Below are 22,849 nucleotides of genomic sequence, written 5' to 3'. Positions count from 1 at the left end.
GTCTGGGTGTCTGGGAACAAACTAATGGCCTCCTACTACAGGTATATGCAAGTACGTACAGATATCCACGGAGGTCAGAGGCATCAGCTCCCCTGGGGCTGGACCTGATCCAGCTGCCTGACTCGAGTGTTGGTCTTTGAACTTAACTCGGTTGCTGTGCAGCAGCAGTAAGCACTCAACTATTGAGCCATCTCTCCCCCTCCCCTTCCCAACACATTCATCATCCGTCCTACACGTGGCTTTTCCCACACTCATTATCTCTGTAGAATCATGCCTGTATTTTCCCCTCTTCCAGTCAGTCCCATTGGATCTGGTTTTGAAACATAATATGTAATTCAGATTTATCTCTCAAGATCTTTGGAAGTACCTCTACCTTCTTCCCACACATGCCGTGGTCTCTACCTAGCTCCCTGTTCCTTAACGTGTCTATTCTGGACACAACAACCAATGTGCTTCTCCTAAAATATTGGTCAGCTTATATTACTCTTCTGTTCCTGTCTAGAGTACCCCAGGCCTTGGGTTTAATCCCCAGCACTGTAACAGAACAAAGCAGCTCCCCATCCTCCAGGCATCATCCATAGACAGAGGAAGCTGAGCTTCCGGGCTTAGAAACTGGATGGTCCTGCATATACCCTCCCCACCTGGAACTCCAAGTTTCTACACGTTCCACACATTCTCTGGCCTTGTGACCTTAACATTTTGATATCTCTGGTGGAAACCTCTTCCACAATGAGCCCATATTCACATGCCTAGTTGACTTCCTGTGGTGATTTGAAAGAAAATGGTTCTCAGAGGGAGTGACACTATTAGGAGGTGTATGTAGCCTTGTTGGGGGAAGTGTGTCAGTCTAGGGTTGGGCTTTGAAGTCTCATATGCTCAAGCTATTCCCAATATCACAAACTCCATCTCCTTCCTATGGATTAAGGTGTAAAACTCTTTTTTTTTAAATTTTTTTTTGTAGTCCAGGCTGGCCTCGAACTCACAGAGATCCGCCTGCCTCTGCCTCCCGAGTGCTGGGATTAAAGGCATGCGCCACCACCACCTGGCAAGGTGCAAAACTCTTATCTCCTTCTCCAACACTGTGTCCACCTGCACGTTGGTATATCCTGTCATGATGATAATGGACTAAACCTCTGAAACTGTAAGTTGGCTCCAATTAAATGGTTTTTTTTTTTAATATATGGATTGCAGTGTGTATGGTGTCTCTTCACAGCAATAGGAACGCTAAGTAAGACACATCCCTTCCTTTAAGTCTTTGATCCCAAACCATATTTTTAGTAAGGGCTTTGTTGGAATGTGGATCTGCCGAAATGTCCTTCAAAGCCCATGCGTTTAAGGCTTTTTTCACCCCGTGGATTTTGGAATGAAACAGAAGCCATAACACGTGGACCTAGTATGAGACTTTAGGTGGTTACAGGAATGCCATCATGAGACATTCCCTTACCCGTTCTCTGAATAGATGCTTCTACCATGTTGTTTTCCATATTTCCCCATTGCTGTAGGCCAAAGAGCAATGAAGCAAACGAACCATGGACTGAAAACTCCAAAACTATGGGCCAAGGGTGGCCTTTTAGCTTTATGAGTTGATTAGCTTGGGTGTTTTGTCAGTGCAGTGGAAAGTGAGCAGCTCATGTTTCTCTACTCTCCATTGCCCTCAATTCAGTTTGTTCTTCTCCACTGTAGTTATCAAGTTTTAAACATTCAGAGTTTATTGTGTACTTCTTTCTCCCTGTCTATACCTCCTAGGATATGGGGTCCTTGAAGGTCCCTGCGACTGCTGTTGTTGATTGCGCACCATTATTGCAGCCTACACTACAGTGGGTTCCCAATGTCCATACACTGAACGAAGAAGTATGCTTATGCAGGGATGTATGAATTGAATGTCTGTGGTCTAGCCTGGGACAGTATGGAAATGCTGGTTGTATTAGGAAACACACAACTGTAGAGAGGACAGGGGACCACTGGGAAAGGAAGAAAGTAGATGATATTCACCTACTTGTGAGGTTTCGCTTGGTGCTTTGGGCTGGCTCTGATGCCTTTGGCCCTGTCTTCCTCGGTTGTCCATGGCACATACTTCCTTCTTGAAGGCACCAAAGTAACTCTCACCAAATACTTCCTGACTGACAGCTTAATTACATTATTAGAAATGGATTTCTTCTGTTTGATTATGTGGGGATGGGGTGGGGGGAATAAACCCCTTTCCAGACAGTTTTGTTGCACAAGCTTGTTCCCTGGGCTCCCCAGGGAAGAGAGTTCAGGGGTTTCTTGTGCTATGTGAGGGGACTGGATTTAGATCACAGGAGACAGTGATGAGGTGGCAATGCAGGCTGATCAGAGATGAAGCTACCTGAGATAAAGGCAGAACCAGGGAGCTGGAACAGTGAGAATCTAGGGTGAGAAGCCGTAGTACAGTTTAAGTCTGTATCAACTTCCCTTGGTGGCTATCTTTAGCGCAGTGTCACGACTCACGATTTTATAACTTCGAACACCTCAGTTTGTGTACACTTGTTAAGAGTCTGTGTTGTTGACCGGAACATAAACTGCGAGAGAAGAACTGATTATTTTGTCAGTTCTATTTCAAGCAAAATGTTTGGTCATGCTGTGGCTCACATATGGCAGCGATTAAATATTTAAAAGATGAAATTCCAAAGCAGAAGGAAGGAACTGAGGTTTAACCTCAGTTGTCCCAACCAAAGGAGATCAATCAGCAAGGGGTTCTCTTCTAGGGATAAACTTTCCTTCCAGGAGACTCTTGTCCCAGGTTACTCTTCTCTTTCTTCCTTTTTTTTTTTTTAATATTTATTTATTTATTTATTATGTATACAATATTCTGTGTGCATGCCCGAAGACCAGAAGAGGGCGCCAGACCTCTTTTACAGATGGCTGTGAGCCACCATGTGGTTGCTGGGAATTGAACTCAGGACCTTTGGAAGAGCAGGCAATGCTCTTAACCACTGAGCCATCTCTCCAGCCCCTCTTTCTTCCTTTTTGATGAGAGACAAAGATTTGTGGTTTTCATCAGAGGAAAGAAAAGCACCCATTTTGCATTTCCTTGTGTTTTGTGCAACAGCATTTGGAATTGTGATGTCTGAAGAGATGACAAGATAGGAATCTATGTACCTGCTACACTAAACTTTGAGAAGCACAGCTCTAAGTGACTAAACTGTCTCCTGCAGTACACAGGGCAGGAGGCAGACAGTGAGGTCTAGGCAGATGCAGGGGCACAGGGTGTGGACTGGCATTTATGTGGTCTACAAGGGCTTCAGAAGCACCAGAGTAGATGGCTGAGACCAAGGAGGGGAGCAAAGAGCATGGGGAGAGAGAGATCTCAGACAGGGCAGCAAATGACAGAAGACAAACCAAACTTGGTGTGTGTGTGGGGGGGGTGCAAAGAGTGATTTTATTTTGGGTTTATTTATGTGGACGTGAGTCTGTCTGCAAATATGCAAGTGCAGTGCCCATGGAGGCCAGAGGAGAGTGAGAGTGTTGGATCCCCTAGAGCTGTTACAGGTAGTTCATGAACTGCTCGGTGTGGGCCCTGGTAACTGAACTCGGGTTTCTGGGAAGAACAGAATGTGCTCTTAACTGCTGAGCCATTTCTTTGGCACCCCATTCCCACCAAAGGATATTTATTTGAAGAGTGGAGAGGGAGGTCAGAGCTACTGGAGTCCCAGGCACCCAAGCTATCGCTTCTTTCTGTCTTCCCTTTTCTCTTCTTTTGCTGTCCTTCTAGCCTCTCTTTGTCTCCCCCTCTGTGTCTCTTCCTCTCTCCCTACTTCTCTCATTTCTTCCCCACATCTCTCTGCTGCTTCCTTTTTTCTACTATAGATATGGGCATTCTCCACACATGAGGAAAAGTGTCAAAGACACATCCTGAAGGATGTAGAGCTGCATCTGAACATATGCTCTGTCAGACTGCCCAGGGTGAATTCTCTGTCTTGTTCCTCAAGTATGGTCAAAAACGGGCTCTTAGGTGGGCATCAGAGGAGCAAGTTGCAATAGTCACTAAGACTTTTTGGTGCCTTTCCTTGGTTAAGAGACTCTCTGAGTGAGTGGGGTTTGGAGAAATAAAGAGACAGGAATAGGGCTTTCTGAGACCAAGCAGGGGTGAGTGGAGGTTCCAGGCACCCACCTTTAATCCCAGCACTCAGGGGACAGAGACAGATCTCTGTGAATTTGAGACCAGACTGGTCTACATAGAGAGAGGTTATCTCAAAAAAAGAAAAAAAAAAAAAGGACATGAAGGTGAGAGGAGAGGAGGTGGGAAATTGAAGGCATATGGAAGGGGCTAGAGGGAAGAATGAGAGTTAAATACAATAAAAATATATTGTATGCATGATGTGGAATTTCCCTCTGTATTCCATGAATACTACTGGTTAACAAAGAAGCTGCTTTGGGCCTATTGCAGTGCAGAATAGGTCAATGTGGGAATTCCAAGCAAATAGAGGAGGAGAGAGTAGGCAGAGTCAAGGAGATGCCATGTAGTGCCAAAGGAAAAAGACACCCACAGAAGCCCACCAGAACTTTGCTGGTATGCCACAACCTTGTGGTGATGCACAGGTGAATAGAGATGGGTGTAATTTAAGATTTAAGAGCTAGCTAGCAATATGCCTAAGTGATTGGCCAGGCAGTGTTTTAATTAATACAGTTTCTATGTGATTATTTCAGGTCTGGGTAGCCGGGAACGAACAAGCAGCCTCCAACTACAGATTGGTGCCACAACATGGACAACTACATACACATAAACCCTGAAAGATCTTGGAAAGGAATTATAGACACAAAAGAACAGAGTTTATTGCAGCTTCCTTGAAGCCACATTTTTACCCCTCCAGATGAGCTCTGTTTGCTGGCAGAGAGCAGAGGCTCCATGGCTCCTTTAAGAGAGGTCTTCTTGACATAGCATAGACAGCAAAGGCTGCTTGGCTCCTTTCAAAAGGCTTCCTGGTTTATGCTAGTTGCACAAACAACTCTGGCTCTTTCAGGAGACCAAGCACTTGAATGGGGTTTGTGAGCAGAGTGCTACAACTTGCTTAATGGCAACATAGACCCATTATGTACCTGAAAATGAGGCTATGGGCATGGCTCAGAGAGCTGGAGCTGAATGGACCTCTGCCATGTTAGATTGGGTAGAACCAAAAGGCAAAGCAGCCTTCATTCTAGCCACATCACTTAGCATTTTAAGAAGTGGTCCTGGTAAGAAAAAAGATTACAGATATATAATAGAGTCAAATTAGATTGAAAAGACCTTTAAATGGGTTACAGTGCTGGATAAATGTATGTGAGCTTGAGAGAGAGAAGAAAAAGAATATAGAAAAATAAAACAAAGTTTTTAAAGAGACGGAGTGTAGATAGTCATGGATTAAAGGATAAAAAAATAAGCCACATAAAGATGGAATATATACAGAGAGTTGGATTATGTAAATTTTTGTGTTTTATTTAAATTTTTGACTGTGAATGAGCTATAGAGAGACATTTCATTGTATGGGCTGCTAAGCTAAACCAACATATATATTTTAAAGGTATCTTGACTTCAAAATTTGGGTCTAAAGATCTGGAAAAGAGGTTCTGCTTTTGTTTCCACGGAAAATGAGAACCTGTGGATTCCTTCTAGGCTAATATAGTTTGATGGATCAAGACCCCTCAAAAGGTCACTGTGAACACCCAAAATTGCTTTGCCCAACAAAAAGCAGAAAGCAGTTTGGAGAGAACTATGCCCAAATTCTCTAAATGATTGTTTGCAAATGTTTGTTTACATGTAAAGGGGAACATACTATAGAGATGAATAATTTGCATTGGTATGGATCTTGATTTATTGATAAAAATTTGAGATCAATTTTGTTGTATGTGTAAGGTATTGTGGTTGTTCAGCTCATTTAAAAATGTAATGAATAATTAAGAAATATAGGCTAATAGTCATCTATAATAGTCAAGCTTGTAATTGTGTTAGGTTTTCTAGATGTACAAAAATATATTTCAGAAGGATAACTATTCTTCAAACATTTCAAAGACTTTCGGAATATGTCATTTAAAATGTTTAAAAACTTAGGACTTTTCATGACAGTGGGACACATCTGCTCCTGGCAGCACCAATCTATTTCAAGAGGATGATGGACATTGAAAAGGCTCCTTATGGAGTTTGTTAGCCATTTGGGCAAGAAACTGTTCTTGCCTGGACTTCTTAATGTTATGCTGTATGAATTGGACATGCAGGACCCACAGGAAAATGATTGCTGAAGTTGCCTAAAGAAAGTGAGACAGTCCTTCAGGATTCCTGCTTCATGAAAGAGACTGCCAGACATTTTTCAGGACACAGAAGAAAGTGATTGACAAACTACTAATATAGGTATACTGACTTTCAAATTTCCTGCTTCATGGAAAAGTCTCACTGTAGGCTGAAGATTGATTCCCCAATAATACAGAACTTTGAGTGACTGTCCAGGCAGTGAGATTTCTCTGTCAATTCTAGAGTTTTGGAAGTTGCTTACAATGCACTTCCTGTTAATTTAGGTAATATTATATCCTTCTGGGGGTTTTGATGGAGTTGAAGAATAGTTATAATTATAGCTTTCTTTAGTTATGATAAAAGATAAATTATATATAAAACTTTAGACTCACAAAGGTAGGGTAGATGATAGTGTATTTTTCTTAATTTGCCAAATGTAAATGGACTAAATATTGTAATTGTAATTCTTGGTTGGTAACTGTTTTGTTGTATGCAATCTTAGTATGTTAAAGTTCAAACCTTCCTTGTTATTTAGACAGAAATGGGGAGGTGATGTAGGATTTCCCTCTGTATGCTGTGAATACCATGGATTAATAAAGAAGCTGCTTTGGACTTATTGCAGTACAGAATAGGGCAAGGTGGAAACTCCAAGCAGATTGAGGAGGAGAAAGTATGCAGAGTTGAGGAGATACCATGTAGCTGCCAAAGGAGACAGATGCCCCCAGGAACCTTGCTGGTTTAAGATTTAAGAGCTAGCTAGCAATATGCCTAAGTGTTGGCCAAGCAGTGCTTTAATTACAGTTTCTATGTGATTATTTCTGGTCTGGGAGGTTGGGGATGAACATGCAGCCTCCAACTACATATGCATGTATCAAATTCTCAAGGAATTAATAAAGATATTCTATTTTAAAAACATTGTTAGACAGTGGTGGCACACACCTTTAATCCCAGGTGGATCTCTGAGTTTGAGGCCAGCCTGATCGATGTAGTAAGTTCCAGGACAGTCAAGGTTACACAGAGGAGCCCTGTCTTGAAATCACCTCTCTGCACAAAAGAAATCCCATTTATGGTCTCTAACTTGGTTTCCAAAGGTGGTGAAATCCATCAAGAATAGGCAGAATCCTCACAAGGAACCATTCCTGCACAAATGTGACATGTACATTTCAGTGCCTCTTGAATTGGCAATAATAATCCCCCAGTCAGAAAGAAGCAGGTCAATTAGATGCAGGTAAAGCTTTTTAACTGTGTTGCTAGGTAACTAAAGAAAGTCATGATTATTAAGTAATTTATCATATAAACATTCACTGGAAAGACAAGGAGCCACAGATAGCATGTTTGTAGAAATACACTCAATTATATTGTTTCCACATTTATATCCCAATTATCATGCACACGCTCACTTATCATTAGTCCAGCACCTTCTATTGATATGTACCATGTTCTGAGCTGAAGAATCAGCAATAAATTTACAGTTGAATCTGACTACACTACATAGACACACAAAATACATTTTTGTCGCTGATAAAATGTTTTACCCTTCTATGATGACTAATCTTGGTTGTCACCTTGACTACATCTCGAATCAACTGAAACCCAAGCAGCTGGATGAGCCAGTAAGAGAGTGTCTTGATTGGGTCATTTGAGGTGATGAGTGGGTTTCTCATTGACCACAGTGAAACTGTGGGGCTGGGAGGACAAGAAAGGTCTTGAAAAGAAGGCTACCCACTGTTATGCTGATAGGATGCTTACACAATCATCCTAAACTTTCTCTTACCTCAGTAATTGAGCCTATGGCCCTGTACATGCTAGACTAGTACACTCATACTTAGCTACATCTGCAGTCTAAACTTTTGAAGCTTTATGTAGCTAAGGAACACTTATAGAACATGTGTGGGTTTTATTCTAAAGATACACACATCTGCAGGATAGATATTCCTACTCGTACAGTACTTGTGAACAAAGGAGTACAGGAAGGTGGAGATGGGAAATGATTATGACAGGGGTCTTAAGAATGAGTGTCTTGGAAGAGATGATGCTTCACCCTGCCAATCAGAGGAAATGAATGGCACTGTGCAGCCCTCCTATGTAGAAACAAAGTGTTGCCTTAGGTCCCATCACAACATGATACCCACTGCCCAGACAGCCTTCTTTTCTCAAGTTCTCCAAGGAGCTAGTGCTGCAAAGAACAAGAAGAGCCAGTGCTGGTAAAATCAGTGACTGCAGGCAGGGGCCAGGGTGAGGAGCACAATTGCCAGGGGTGTAGGTGTGTTGACACCTGTGGAAGGGGCACGTTGGGGAGGCCTTGTTTGCTGATTGTGAAGGCTATGTGTTGGGCTGTAGGCATTTGTCAGGAAAAAAGAAAGACTTTGATTCATTGTACCTCATCTAGAAAGTGAGTGAACTGCAGCGGTCGGATTAATAATCACCAAAAGTAATAGGTATTTGAACAAGTTTAATAACAAAACCAGACTCACGAAACCAAGGTTCCAGCGGAGTAGCCGCGGAGACAGGAGAGGAAGGGAAGGGGCGCGCAGCCTCTGCCCGCCCAATATATCAGTAAACATACGCCCGAGGGCAGCCCGCCCCCAAGGGGAGGGCTTATCCCTACAGTGAACTCCTTCTCAAAGGACATTTTTTTTTTTTTTTGCCAGCATGCCTTGCAATACCAACAGCGGAACTTATTTCTATCTCAGAATCATCAAATGAATGAAAAACATTCAAGTAATATATTTAATAAAGCTAAAGAGAGGAAAAGGTATCCTGTATCCTGATCACACACCCTCCAGTTGTTTCTGAAGAGTTCCATGTAATGTAGGTTGACCGCCAACTCCTTAGGCATTTGAGGATGGTCTTGAACTTCCGGTCCTCTTACCTTCATGGTGGGAGTGAGAAGGAAACACAAAACATGCAACAAACCCGCCCAGGAGTTTATTAGAGGAGACGTGCACAGGCCTGGTGAAGTCTGTGCAGAAAGAGTGGGCTGAAGATGGCGCGTCCAGCTTTTAAAGGCTGCCTAGTGCAAGCGCACAGGGGGATGATGTCGCTACGTCATATGCAGATGGCAGAGCTGGTGCATGCATGCAAGGGCTTATGTAGCTGGGTCATACATCGGTGATGCAACCATGCGGCATGTGGGTCATGCAGGGCCTTTTAAGGTCTCTGGGCAGTTAGGTATTTTTGCCTGAGGGCTTGTCCACACATGTGTGGCCCTGGAACCCAGAAGTGCCAGCCATGGTGGTTGGCTAAAATCATAACATTCTACCCTTTTGTTTATTATAAAAATTTGGGGAGTTTGGGGTCTTTAATGGGTGGGAATGGGGCGTCATCAGGTCTCTTGTGACTGCTTCCTGCTGATTTTGTGGGTGTTGTCAGGTCTCTCGAGACTGCTTTTTGCAGATTTTGTGGGTGTCGGAGAGTTGAGGTGCTTGACCATGTCCTGGGGTGGCTGATTACTTTTGTGTCTTTTTGGGCTTTATGGAACTGGCTGGCTGGCAGCTTGGATCTCACAAGATGCTGGAAAGGCAGAAAATTATGTCTGGAAAAATTTTAGATCCTGGTGATTGAGGGAGGAGTGTCCCAAGATGGAAGATGGAGGGTTCTTTTGGGGGTGGAGGAGGGAATTTCTCAGGGGTTCCCGAGATCAAGAATGATAAGGGAAGAGTTAAATGATACTTATTCTGGGCGAGTCTGGTCCATTTAAATACGTCCAATTGGCTCCATGGAGCTTATAAAAAATGTTTGAAAAGAAATACATTTTAAATATATTAAAAGCTTATGACTACGATAGTATAGTGTTGGAATAGAAGACGGTGGAGAGGAAGGAAGAAAAGAAGGGGAAATTATTGGAAAGGGGAATTATTAGACCTCTGAAGCAAATCTTAAAGCACTTGTTCTCTTTAGCATCGCTGTATTACCTTAATATGCAGGAGACACTGCTGCAGTCAGTGATGAACCTGTTACGCTAAAGTCTGTTTTGGAGTCTAGGGCTGTGAATGTCCCTGAACTCGTTATTGTTTCTTAAGCACCTGGGCTTTTGGCAGTCCTTGTACTTACGGCTCTGTGTTTAATGGTGGTCCTGGTAATAACAGCTGAGTGGTTAACTGGAAATATAAGTATGATACTGGAGCTATAGAGAAGTTGCCCTGTTCGTGCAGTGCAGGGGATCCATTCCTGGGCTTCCTGCATACTAGGCAGGCATTCTACCCACCGAGCTCCATCCCCAGCACTTGCCTGACTCTTTTAAACGGAGACTTACAGGGCATTTTCAACCATGGTAACTGGCATTTTGTGGTGACGCTGTTGCTCTAAGATCACTGTCAGCTCCAGAGAAAAGGCTTTGATAATGAGGTTCCCTGGCAACGAAACCCCTCAGGTTTCTGTACCGTGTCAGGGTGCACTTAATAAGATTTTGGTATCAATTTGGTACCCTGAGGATTCGTAGAGCCGTAAGCATGATACCTTCACATCCCTAGGTGTTGCTATAGTAATGACTAGTGTAAAATTTGAGCTCCATTAGAATATTTATAGACTCAAAGTTGTTTAAATATTTTGATAATGCTTTCTCTAAAATAAATCAAAATAGAGGAAACTCATTAATTTGCTAAATATTGAACCGCCCAGAGGCCTTTGTTAAAGAAACGGGTAGAGCAGCTAGAAATTTAAACCGGATAAGGTTAGAGGTTTTCAGTGCTGCAATCCTACCTGACACCTCCATTTTCTTTTCTGTGAAAAACTACAGACCTTTCCTGCTATCGCCATGAATTATTGACATCAAGTTAGATATGGCTTTGCTAAGAAAAGCGTAACAATCTCTTTGACAGACTGAGAAACTGATATGTGGCAAGGAGGCAATCCCCAGTATCAACCAAATTTGAATTACTAGGAAATCAACAAATAGTGTTGTCGGGAAACATGTGGATCAACCCATTTCTGCAGTTTTCAGTGCTCAAGAAAGAGTGCAAAGGGGCACACACAATAGGGATAGGTCTCAAGGTTGCAAACCAACTTAACCAATTGGGTTTTTTGTTGTTGTTGCTTTTTTCTATTTATTTATTTATTTATTTTTTAATTTTTATTTTTTTCATTCAAAAATTTACACTTCCTCCCCTCCTCCCATTCCCCTCCCACTTCCTCCCTCCCCCTCCTACCTCCCCCTCCCCCCTTAAGAGAGGGCAGGGAATCCTGCCCTGTGGGAAGTCCAAGGCCCTCCCCCCACTACATCCAGGCCTAGGAAGCTTTGCATCCAAATAGACTTGGGTCCCAAAAAGCCAGTGCGCAGTAGAAACAAGTCCCAGTGCCTTTATCAATGGCTTCTCAGTAAACCCCCATTGTCAGCCATATTCAGAGAGTCCAGTTTGATAGCATGCGCATTCAGTCCCAGCCCAGCTGGATTTGATGAGCTCCCATTAGAACAGGCACACTGTCTCCGTGGGTGGACCAACCCCTCACAGTCCAGACTTCCTTGCTCATCTTCTCCCTCTTTTTGCTCTTCAACTGGACCTTGGGAGTTCAGTCCGTTGCTCTGATGAGGGTCTCTGTCTCTATCTCCATCCATCGCCGGACGAAGATTTTATAGTGATATTCGAGAAAGCATCTTCAACAAATGGTGCTGTCATAACTGGTTGTCAACCTGTAGAAGAATTAAAATAGATCCATATCTATCACCATGCACAAAACTCAAATCCAAATGGATTAAAGACCTCAATGTAAATCCAATCACACTGAACCTGATAGAAGAGAGAGTGGGAAGTAGACTGCAACACATGAGCACAGGAGACCACCTCCTACGTATAACCCCAGTAGCACAGACAACAAGAGCAACAGTGAATAAATGGGACCTCCTGAAACTGAGAAGCTTCTAAAGCAAAGGACATTGTCATTAAGACAAAAAGGCATTCTACTGAATGGGCGAAGATCTTCACCAACCCCGCATCAGACAAATGTCTGATCTCTAAAATATACAAAGAACAAATTGTTAAATAAAATATCCTTCTCCCCTCTCCCCTTCTCTTCTTCCTCCCAGGTAAGGCCCTCCCTGTCTCTGGCTCCTGTTCTGTGGTAATTTGAATAAAAATGGCTCCATAGACTCATACATTTGAATACTCAAGTCACCAGGGAGTGTCATTACTTGAGAGGTTTAGAAGGCTCAGGGGTTGGGGCACTGAGGGTGGGCTCTGAGGTTTTAACTGCCCACACCAGGCCCTGTCTCTCAGGATGTACTTTTCAGTTACCGGTCCAGCACCACACATGCTATGATGCTCTCCCCACCAGTATGATAAACGGACTAAAGGAAACTGTAAGCAAGCCCCCAATTTAAGGCTTCCTTTTATGAGTTGCCTTGATCACGGTGTTTCCTTACAGCAACAGGATAGTGACTAAGATATCCTCAGTTTCTTTTTCTGTGGTGAGGTAGGTGTTGTTGTTCTGCGAGGGAGGGAGCCCACGGGGTGGGGGTCAGGGAAAAATACACCATGCATACCGAGCTTAACGAGAGAGATTATTGAGGGAAGAGGGAAGGCGAGGGAAGAGAGAAAGATCAACAGAGAGAGAAAGAGAGAGACAGAGAACTGTTTGCCTCTTCAGAAGAACAGCGGGAAGTGAGCAGGAATGGGTGGAGCTTGTCTGTTAAATGGACCTTTTACACCTGCGTTTAGATTAGTAGCGATGTAGCAGCCACAGGACCCTGGGCTGGCCAGGGTACTGCCTGAGTGCATCCTTCCAGGTGACAGGGGCCCACATAATGCCTGAATCCTAACAAGAGTGTCTTGTAGTGTAGCTCAGGCTGTGCTCAAACTTACTGTGTCGTCAAGGATAATCTTGAGCCTCCTGAGGGTTTGGAGTATAGACAGGAGTCACAATGCCCAGTCTATGGAGTGTGAGGGATGGAACCCAGGGTTTTGTGCATACTAGATGAGCACTCTCCCGAACCCCCAACCCTGGTTTATCTTCTTCTACCAACAGGAACACTTTCTTGACACCCAAAAGGCAAAGTCTGATTTTACATTCTGGAATTACTTAATGCCGCACACAGATTATGGTCATCTGGGGATAGGTGATCTGGTTGCCAATCCCATTTCCTGCCACTCACTCAGCTTCTCCCCAAGGACTCCTGTAGGCAAGAGGCCCCATGGCACATAGAACCTACAGTGACACCCTAGCCTTGCAAGTAAATCTCTATCCTCCTGCAACAGCTGCCGACAGTTGCCTCTCTACTTTACAGGGTGCGGTGGGTACATCGGCTACACACAGAGAAGACGCTAGCATAAGACTGAACCGGAAGAGAGTTGGCGGTCATTTGAGAGGAAGAATCTGGGGTACCTGGAGCACGATTTAGAAGTAAGAACGCATAGTGTGTGGGCACAGGGGAGGGACAGTTCATTCTCTAAAGCACGAGGTCGGGGGTGGGACTTCTGGCACACACCATGGGGGCAGAAACCAGAAGCCTCCTTGAGCTAACATTGAGGGCTGAAACTACGCTCCTCCTGTTGAACTATTATCTTTTTTAAGGGTGAGCTGTTTGCTTTTCTAGATTGGTCAATTTTATGGGCTTCCTGATATGCCACCACCCATAGAGAAATGGGCAGGAAAAGGCCTTGGGATCCCTAGGGAGGTGCCAGATGTTGCCAGAAGCTTGGGTCGCAGGGTCCTGAGACCATGCTTTTCTTTAAGGATGTTTTCAAATGCTCCATCACCTCCTCACCCGACTCAGAGTTCTTTGCCAGGATGCCCATGGCTCTTGCTCCTCTGTCTCCTCTTTCCAATTGAAGGATCCCAGCAGGCTTGGCTGAGACAGAGCTACCGCCCCTCTAGGGGTGATTCTTCCATCCACCTCTCCCCACCTGAAGCCATGGTTTTGTGTATGGGTGTGGGAGGGTTCAAAGATGAATCAGTCCCTCTCTGCTAATCTCTATAGTGACTCATCTCAGGGTGGAGAGGAGAGAGAGGCCAGCCACACCTGGGAAATGTGCCTTTTGGATCCTGGAGATTGAATTACTCTGCAGTTTGCATTTGATTTAATTATTTCAAACAATGTAATTATAGTAACGAGAACAAAACTGCTGTTGCCATGTCCTCGCTTTGCACCAGGAATTTAGGCAACTCTCTCTCTCTCTCTCTCTCTCTCTCTCTCTCTCTCTCTCTCTCTCTCTCTCTCTGTGTGTGTGTGTGTGTGTCTCCCCCCTCTCTCTATCAAGCCCCCCCATTCTACTTGATCTCTGCTTCCTAGCTCATTTCCTGCAGGCTGATTTCAGGTTCAACCTGTTTTTTAATGTTATGAATCATATCACTGACTCAAAGCAAATTTGGATGGAAAAACAAAAGCCAAACCTAGTTTCTATTAGAAATCAAACCTAGAAAGAAACGTGAGTTATTATTCTCAGAACACTTAGCAAACGTCCACTAAAGCATTATTCATTCATTCGTTCATTCAGCAAAAATATGTTGTAGGCATACTCAATGGCCTACATATGTGAAGGCAATTTTATATAAAGACAATAAGTGTTTTATCTGAATGGCACTTTTTTTTTAAAACTTCATTTATATATGAAGGCAATCTAAATGAAATGACCAAACTAAGGGGGAGACAGAGCGTCAGATGGACATCTCGTGTCACCAAACAAAGTTTCCGGTGCCAGGAATGGGTTACATATAGTTGAATTGTTGGCCAAAGGGCTCCTATGGTGTCTTAGTTAGGGTTTCTATTTTTATGAAGAGACAGCATGATCATGGAAACTCTTATGAAGCAAAGCATTTAATTGGGCCTGGCTTACAGTTTGCAGATTTCATCTGTTGCCATTGTAGTGGGAAGCATGGTGGCAGGCAGCTATGGTGCTGGTGAGGTAGCTGAGAGTTCTACATTCAGATACAATGAATAGCAGGAAGACAGAATGCCACCCTGGGCCTGGCTTGAGCTTCTGACACCTCAAAGACCCCATCCAGTGACATACCTCCTCCAACAACACCACACCTACTCCTATAAAGTCACAGCTCCTAATAGTGTCACCCCCAGGAGCCTATAGGGGCCATTTTCACTCAAACCACTATGTTCTACTCCCTGGCCCCCATAAACTTGTAGCCATATCATAATGTGCAGATGCATTCAGTGCACCTTCAAAAGTCCCCATAGTATATAACAGTCTCAATTCTGTTTAAAGCTCTAGTCTCTTCTGAGACTCATGACAATATCTTAAGTGCAATCCCCTATAAAGTCAAAATAAAAAAGTAGATCACATATAATGGCAAGGATATACATTACCATACCAAAAGGGACAAATGGAGCATAATGAGAAAATACTGGACCAGACTGGTCTCCACCGGTCCAGACCGGTTTCGACTGGCACAGACTGGAAAAAACCAGTTTCAACCAGACCAGACCAGTCCAGATTGGTTTCTACCAGTACAGACTGAAACAGACCCCTCCTGACCGGCCTAGACCGGAACAGAGCAATCAAGATTGGTTTTGACCGGCCCAGACTGGCCCAGACTGGACCAGACCGATTTCGACCAGTGCAGACCAGACCAGACCAGTCTCAAACGGACCAGACCGGTCAAGACCGGTGTCGAGTGGACCAGACCGGACCAGAATGGTCCAGATTGGTTTCGACCAGTCCAGACCGGAACAGACCAATTTTGACCAGACCAGACCAGTCCAGAAGGGAGTTCGACCAGAACATTCTGGTTTCAACAGGTCCATACTGGAACAGACCATCCCAACTGGTCTGGACAGGTTTCGACTGGACCAGACCAATCCAAACCAGTTTCTATTGGACCAGACTGGTTCTGACCATTCCAGACTGAACCAGACCTGTCTCGACTGGTTCAGACTGGTTTCGACCGGCCTGGACTGGAACAGACCAGTCCCAACTGGTCCAGACCGGTTTCAACCCATCCAGATCAGTTTTGACTGGTCCAGACTGGACCAGATCTGTCTCGACCAGACCAGACCCCTCTAGACCGGACCAGACCGGTCTCAACCAGACCAGACAGGACCAAACCGGTCAAGACCAGTTTTGACTGGTCCAAACCAGAATAGACTGGTCCAGACTGGTTCAGACCGGTGTTGACCAGTCTAGACTGGAACAGAACGGTCTTGACTGATACGGACCGGTTCCGACTGGACCAGACCTATCATGACCAGTCCAGACCGAACCAGACAGGTCTCGACCAGACCAGACTGGTCCAGACTGGTCTCGACAAGTACAGACTAGACCAGACTGCTCAACCAGAACAGACAGGACAAAGACTGGACCAGACAAGAATATACTCGTCCAGACCAGTCCAGACCAGACAAAGACCGGACAAGACTGGACTCGACTGGTCTAGACCGGAACAGACTGCTGTTGACCGGATTCTACCAGACCAGACCAGTCTTAACAGGACCAGAGCAGTAGCGACCAGAACAGACTGGTCCAGACCGGTCTCACAACCATCTGTAACTGTAGTGCCATTGGATTCAGTGTCCTCTTATGATATGCAGATGTATATGCAGACACAACACCCCAATACATAAAATACATTGTAGTAATAAGTGCGGTGGGGCTGCATCCCCAGCACCCCGGCTGCCTGCTAGCTTATGCCCTGAAATAACAATACACAAACTGTATTCATTGAAGCACTGCTTGGCCCATTTCTATCTAGCCTCTTCTAGGCTAACTCTCGCACCTGGACTAGCCCATTTCTAATAAGGTATGTAGCACCGCTAGGTGCGCTTACCGGGAAGATTCTAGCCTACGTCCATCCTGGGTCGGAGCTGCCTGGGGGAGCAGAGCCTGGTGTCTCTGCTCCAGCGAGCAGAGCTGTCGAGACTGAGCTCACTTCCTCTTCCTCCCAGCATCCTATTCTGTTTACTCCTCCCACCTATGTTTTAACCTATCAGGGCCAAGGAGTTTCTTTATTGCTTAACCAATGAAATCAACAGATTGATATATGACACTCCCACATCAATACGTAAATAAAGAAATCTTGAAAAAAGAAGAAAAAAATTGATAGAGGGACTAGAGAGATGCTCAGTGGTTAAGAGCACTGGCTGCCCTTCAGAGGTCCTGAGTTCAAAACCTAGCACCATGTGGTAGTTCAAAACTACCTTTAAGCTCCAGTTCTAGAGGAGTCCACTGCCCTCTTCTTGCCTTTGGGTACAGTGCTCTCATGGATACTCACTTCCCCACAGACACACATCGTTAAAAATAAACTAAAATCCTTTCAAGAAAAGAAAGAAAATTAAAAGAATAGGCGGTATCTAAAACAACGGACCACATAATGAAATTAATTAACTAATTTGTGAATGTTTATGTGCTTTTCTTTATGTGCAGAGGTCAGAGCACAGAGTATAAGAATTCTGTCTGTCTACTACGTGGGGCCTGGGGATCAAACGTGGGTCTCCAGGCTTGGCTGCCAGCACCTTTGCCTGCTGAGCCCCCTCAGCCATGCTGTGCCGTTGTTAACACAGGGATAGTGTAGTACACAGGAAGGCAAAGGTGCCTAGTAGTCTGAGTGAGTATTCCCACCAGCTCAGGGGCAGGAAGGCCAACACAGTTAATGCTTGCTATGAAGGCTGGCTACATGTAGACAATACTCTTTTTATATGGATTTTCAAGTAAAACTGTTAAAATTACAATGTATCATGTGTAAGGCCTAAGCATGTGTGGCTCTCTCCCTTCCCAAGATGTCGACCTGGTCATTTCTAGGAATTTCCCAAGGCTCCCCATTTACAGTAAAAGACACATCTTCATCTCCTAGTCCTACCTTTGTGGCTCATGATTCAACAATTTCACATTGTAATTCTATCTAAGGCCAAGCTATGCTAGCATCTCCTTTATCAAAAACTGGAACAAAAAGAAGCTAAAGCGAAGGAGTTTTTTAGAAAATCTTTGAAAATGTGAAGACTCCCAAAAATTCCTGTTCCAGCCAAGGCACCAAGAGCAACCTCTCTTGAGAAGCCACACCCACCCACAAGCTTGGGCTGTGTTGTTTCTTTGAGCATCTCTTTCTGAACTCCCTTGCTTAGATCCATGTTAAAATCTCTTCCTGATAAGCTCCATGTCTGCTTTGCACAGTCAGGTGCCCAGATTCTTTTCTGAGGTACAGCCAGGAACCCGATCTTTTTCCGAGGAGGGGCCTGTGAAAAGCAAACCTCAGGCTGCTACCAGAGGCAGCACGGACTTGTGTTTGTGGCCCACACTGACGTCCTGTGACAGCGAATGTCTAATTTCAGGCAAGCCGTCGATAAGCACGTTTATAAGGTCAGCCCTGCTGGTGGAAGATAGGAATCTTCTGAAGGCCTAGGACTTGATTTTTGTTATCCCATTCTCTTGAGACAAGTATGTTCGTTCATTCTGCAAGTGAGCAAAGAGATTACGTGGGTTGGGAGCTTGCTCCGGTTCTGCAGTCTGCAAGCAGTGAAAGCGGAGATGTCCCTCACCTGGGCCAATGCCCTGTTTTCCTTTCTTATCCACCATGTTGTGTCTCATGGTATGGACTCAGAGAACTAAGTTGAGGACTTCCTCATGTATCGTACAGACAGTGCTAGCTACTTCTCCCATTATCATGATGAAATGTCCAACAGAAGCAGCTTGAGAAGAGAGATTCGTTTTGACTTGGGCTGGCGAAGGCATGGTGGCTGCAGAAACTCTGTTCATGGCAGCGGGGGCATGAAGCAGCGAGTCACATGGTGGTAGATGGGAAGCAGAGAGGGCTTGGGCTGAAAGCAGGCTCAGCTGTCGCCTTTAAAGGTCCCTGGTACCTCTCCTCTGTCAGCCATACTTCCCACGCCAGGAGTTCCACTATCACTGTAAACGGCCCCACCAGCTGGAAACGAAGCGTTGAAATACATTAACCCACGGGGGTACATTTCACACTTGACATGACAACACATGTACACACGCATATAAATGCACATACACGCACATGCACTTGATTTTCTTGGTCTTATTTGATCAGTGAGTATCTTTATAAAAATCTGAATTATGGGCCAGTAAGATGGCTTGGCGGGTAATGGCTCCCTGTAAACCAGAAGACCTGGGTTCGATCCTAGGATCCACACAGTGGACAAGAGACCTAAGTCCCACAATTTACCTTCCTTCCTTCATGAGGGCATGGTAGCACATGTGCCTGCAAACACACACACACACACAAACTTATACACACAAAGAAATGGAATAAAATGTGTAAAAACTGAGTTACAAAGAGCCAATAATTAAATCCATCTCTGACGTCATCATCTTCTTTTACCCTTGTGGGGTCAACTGTAATTATTACATCAGGTTTTTTTTTTTCCTTCTGGTACTTTCTGAGAGTCCTTCCATTCAAAAGACCCTTGCCCACTAATTGATCATAGCTATTCAGGAGTGACTGCTAGAATTTAACTTAGGGGTTCTTGGGGGAGCTGGTGTGTTTGAGAAACTTTACAGCCATAGGCATTGTAATTCTATCCCTGCTTTCTGTGGTGGCTATGCTTCCAAGCCCCCCCCCCTTTCTCCACTCACTGAAGATGTAGAGAACAGAATGAAGGAGTTAGGAGTGGAAATAGCTGTGGTCATTATCTCACCTCCTCTTCATGCTACAGTGAGTAAATTAACTCAGAGAGGAGCTAATGTAGCCGAAACCAGAGAGGCGGCTGCTGGAGACATTAGCAGAATCAGAAGAGGGATTAATGCACACAAGATTCAGAGCTGGAGTAGATGTCTGTCCTTATTGGAAGCCTACAATTCATTTCCCCATCTTTTGATTACAGAGCCCCCTTTTTTACTGCCCCTCTCCCTATTTGGGTCTGAAAGGATCCAATTCCATCTCCAGCCCGACAGAGGAGTACATGGCACAAGTTAGAGGGGTTCAGGGGTCACCCTACCCATGGCCATGAGAGTCTATCCTAGGATTCCATTTGTAAGGACAGAACGAGTCTGATTCTTGCGAGTCCTGGTTAGCTTAAACTATCAACTTGACACGGTCTAGAGTCATCTGAGAGGACCTGCCTAAGTTAGCTTGGCTTGTGGGCATGTGTAGCACTATTCCCTGGACAAGTGGCCCTGGACTGTGTAGGAGAGTTGAGGGTAAGCCGGTCTGTGAGGGTAAGCTGGTTGCCAATGTGATTCTTTGGCTGTGAAGTGAGTTCCTTGGTCCTTTACAGAGGTAGTGCTGTGTGGAATAGCAAGCAAGCCCTCCTGTAAGTCCCTGCTCGAATTCCTGTCTTGACGGATGGTAGGTGAAATAAACACTTTTGTCCCCAGAGTTGCTATTGGTCAGAATTTCTTATCTTAATGGCGGAGACCAACCTAGGACAGCATGTCAGGCAACTTGTCAGCTGAAAGAGGGCAGATGGGAAAGTGCAAGAGATTGGTACCTTCACAGAAGAATTCACTATTCAAGATAGCAGTTGACTAATCTTCAAAACATAGAAGCTGTGGATGGAGCTGTGTCTGTTATGTAGCTTCTGGGGACTGAACTCAGGAGGCCAGGCTTAGGGAGCAAGCATGTGTACCCTCTGCGCTGTCTCGCTAGGTCTGTTACTAGTTATTGCTCTGATTTCTGTGGCAAAACGCTTGGCAGAAGCAGCTTGAGGAAGGAAGGGTTTACTGTGGCTCCCAGGTTGAAGGCAGAGTCCATCACGGTGGGGAAGGCCTGGAGCTCGAGGCCGCGGGTCCTACTGTATCTAACATCAGGAAGCAGAGAGAGAGAGAAATGTTGCTGCTTGGTTACTTTCACCATTTTGCTCAGTTTCAGACCCCAACCCATGGGATGATATTACCCACTTTCAGGATGAACCAGCCGTCCTCAGACTCTCTGGAAGTGCACTCACATACACACCAGAGGTGTGTCTCCTACGTGGTTCAAACCCAGTCACGTTGACAGTGGAAATGAACCATTATGATCACACTTACCTCCCCCGCCGTCATTGGTGTGCATTATTTAAGGAAATGATAGTCAAATAGGACATGGTCCTTGGGTACGAGAACCTGCCACCCAAGGCAGTCTATGTCACAGGGCCACAGACAGAAATAGCAAACGGAATCATCCAAGTTGATTTTACAAAGGACAGAACCAAGTCCTGGGTCCCAGAGCTCCAAGGCAGGGGGGAGGGGTTTGTAGGCTGAGTGAGACAGATGGTGGCCAAAACTAGGTGGAATGTGCTTAGCCTTTCTAAAAAACTTAACGTTTTCAAGGTCCATTAGCAAATAGTCCAGTCATCAGTGGCTAGCACAATATCCTTGGCTGAGGGCTTAGCAACATGGACCTATATAGTGTGTGACACGCACCAGGATCATGTGCCAGGCAAGATGAAGATTTTGGTCAAGATGGCAGCAGTCATATCAAGTTAGACTGTTCCATACACATAGCTTGTAGTCTCTCTCTCTCTCTCTCTCTCTCTCTCTCTCTCTCTCTCTCTCTCTCTCTCTGTATTTTCACTTAGTAGCTGAAAGAGTTACCATTATTGTCAACCTGACAGAATCTAGAGTCACCTAGGAGACACACCTCTGGGCATTTCTGTGAGGGAATTTCTAGACTGGGTAATTAAGGTGGAAGAACACTCCCTAACTATGGGTTGGGGCCCCCAAACAAGCTAATGGGAAAGTGAACTAAGCACCGGTGTTCCTCTTTCTTTTTCTGACTGTAGGTGCCTTGTAACCAGTTACCTCAAGCTCCTCCCACCATGCCTTCCCCGCCATCATGGACTGTAACTTCAAACTGCAAACCAAAAGAAACCCTTCCTTCTTGGAGTGGCTGTTGTCAAGGATTTTGTCACAGCAATCAGAAAGGGCAAAGGAGGAAGCCAGATGAGTGACAACATCCCTCTTTCTCTGCCTCCTGACGGTGGACCAATGTGACCACATCCCCTGCTGTCTCATGTACTGGAAAAAGAAGAGAAATCTGCTTGGGCAATCATTTACTTCCTACACATCTTGTCTGTCACTACCCTGTCAAACAGTGCCTTGTATGTGTGAGCTGAAACTCGAAGGAGAAAAGTGCCACCTGTGTTACAGGTGCTACCAGGGTGGATGGCTGGGTAGAAATATCATTGTGGAGAGTTGAAGGGCTGGTTTGAAATGTTCCAGAACAATCTGTCTTGCCAACTTTAGGGTCCTTAATAGTCACTCATTCTCCGCCTCTGCATCAGATCTAACACCTTCATGATTGTCACGTGAAACCCTTTTGGGGCAGGTGAATTTAACGATCACTAGCGTCCATCAATCCCAAAGCTAAGAATGCCATCTGATGGCCTCTGAGGCCTAGAGTAGAGTTTCCTCACTTCTCTGCTAGCTACTTGCCTGATGGTTCTACCACCATTATTAAAGAGTGCCTTGATGGGCTGGAGAGATGGCTCAGTGGTTAAGAGCATTGCCTGCTCTTCCAAAGGTCCTGAGTTCAATTACCGGCAACCACATGGTGGCTCACAACCATCTGTAAAGAGGTCTGGCGCCCTCTTCTGGCCTTCAGGCATACAGACAGAATATTGTATACATAATAAATAAATAAATAAAAAAAAGAGTGCCTTGATTCTGGGGGCTGGAGGGGGAGCTCAGTGATTGAGAGTACTGACTGCTCTTCCAGAGGACCGAGGTTCGATTCCCAGGACCTATATGGCAGCTAACAACTGTCTGTAACTCCAAGATCTGACACCCTCACCCAGAGATACAT

The 22,849-nt window shown here is 44.9% G+C and overlaps 1 long non-coding RNA gene across 18 annotated transcripts in view; it reads left to right on the top strand.

The window, feature by feature from the left end:
• The window catches only part of LOC126501629 (uncharacterized), a 29,535-nt gene extending 6,686 nt beyond the window's left edge, over positions 1 to 22,849 (top strand). For 13 of the 18 annotated variants that reach the window (XR_007591756.1, XR_007591760.1, XR_007591750.1 and 10 more), the window contains 3 exons: positions 1 to 6,343; positions 13,443 to 13,558; positions 21,828 to 22,849. This is a non-coding gene — a long non-coding RNA (uncharacterized lncRNA). The remainder of the gene's footprint in view (positions 6,344 to 13,442; positions 13,559 to 21,827) is intronic. The other 5 variants (XR_007591749.1, XR_007591759.1, XR_007591755.1 and 2 more) reach the window with 4 other exon arrangements.

Source organism: Alexandromys fortis, unplaced genomic scaffold (genome assembly GCF_014885135.2).
Source record: "Alexandromys fortis isolate MF-2015 unplaced genomic scaffold, M_Fortis_MF-2015_v1.1 scaffold_5, whole genome shotgun sequence".
In the NCBI taxonomy this organism is placed as follows: Eukaryota; Metazoa; Chordata; class Mammalia; order Rodentia; family Cricetidae; genus Alexandromys; species Alexandromys fortis.
The sequence above is the reverse complement of the archived record's forward strand: the minus strand, read 5'-3'. Positions and strand labels throughout refer to the sequence as shown.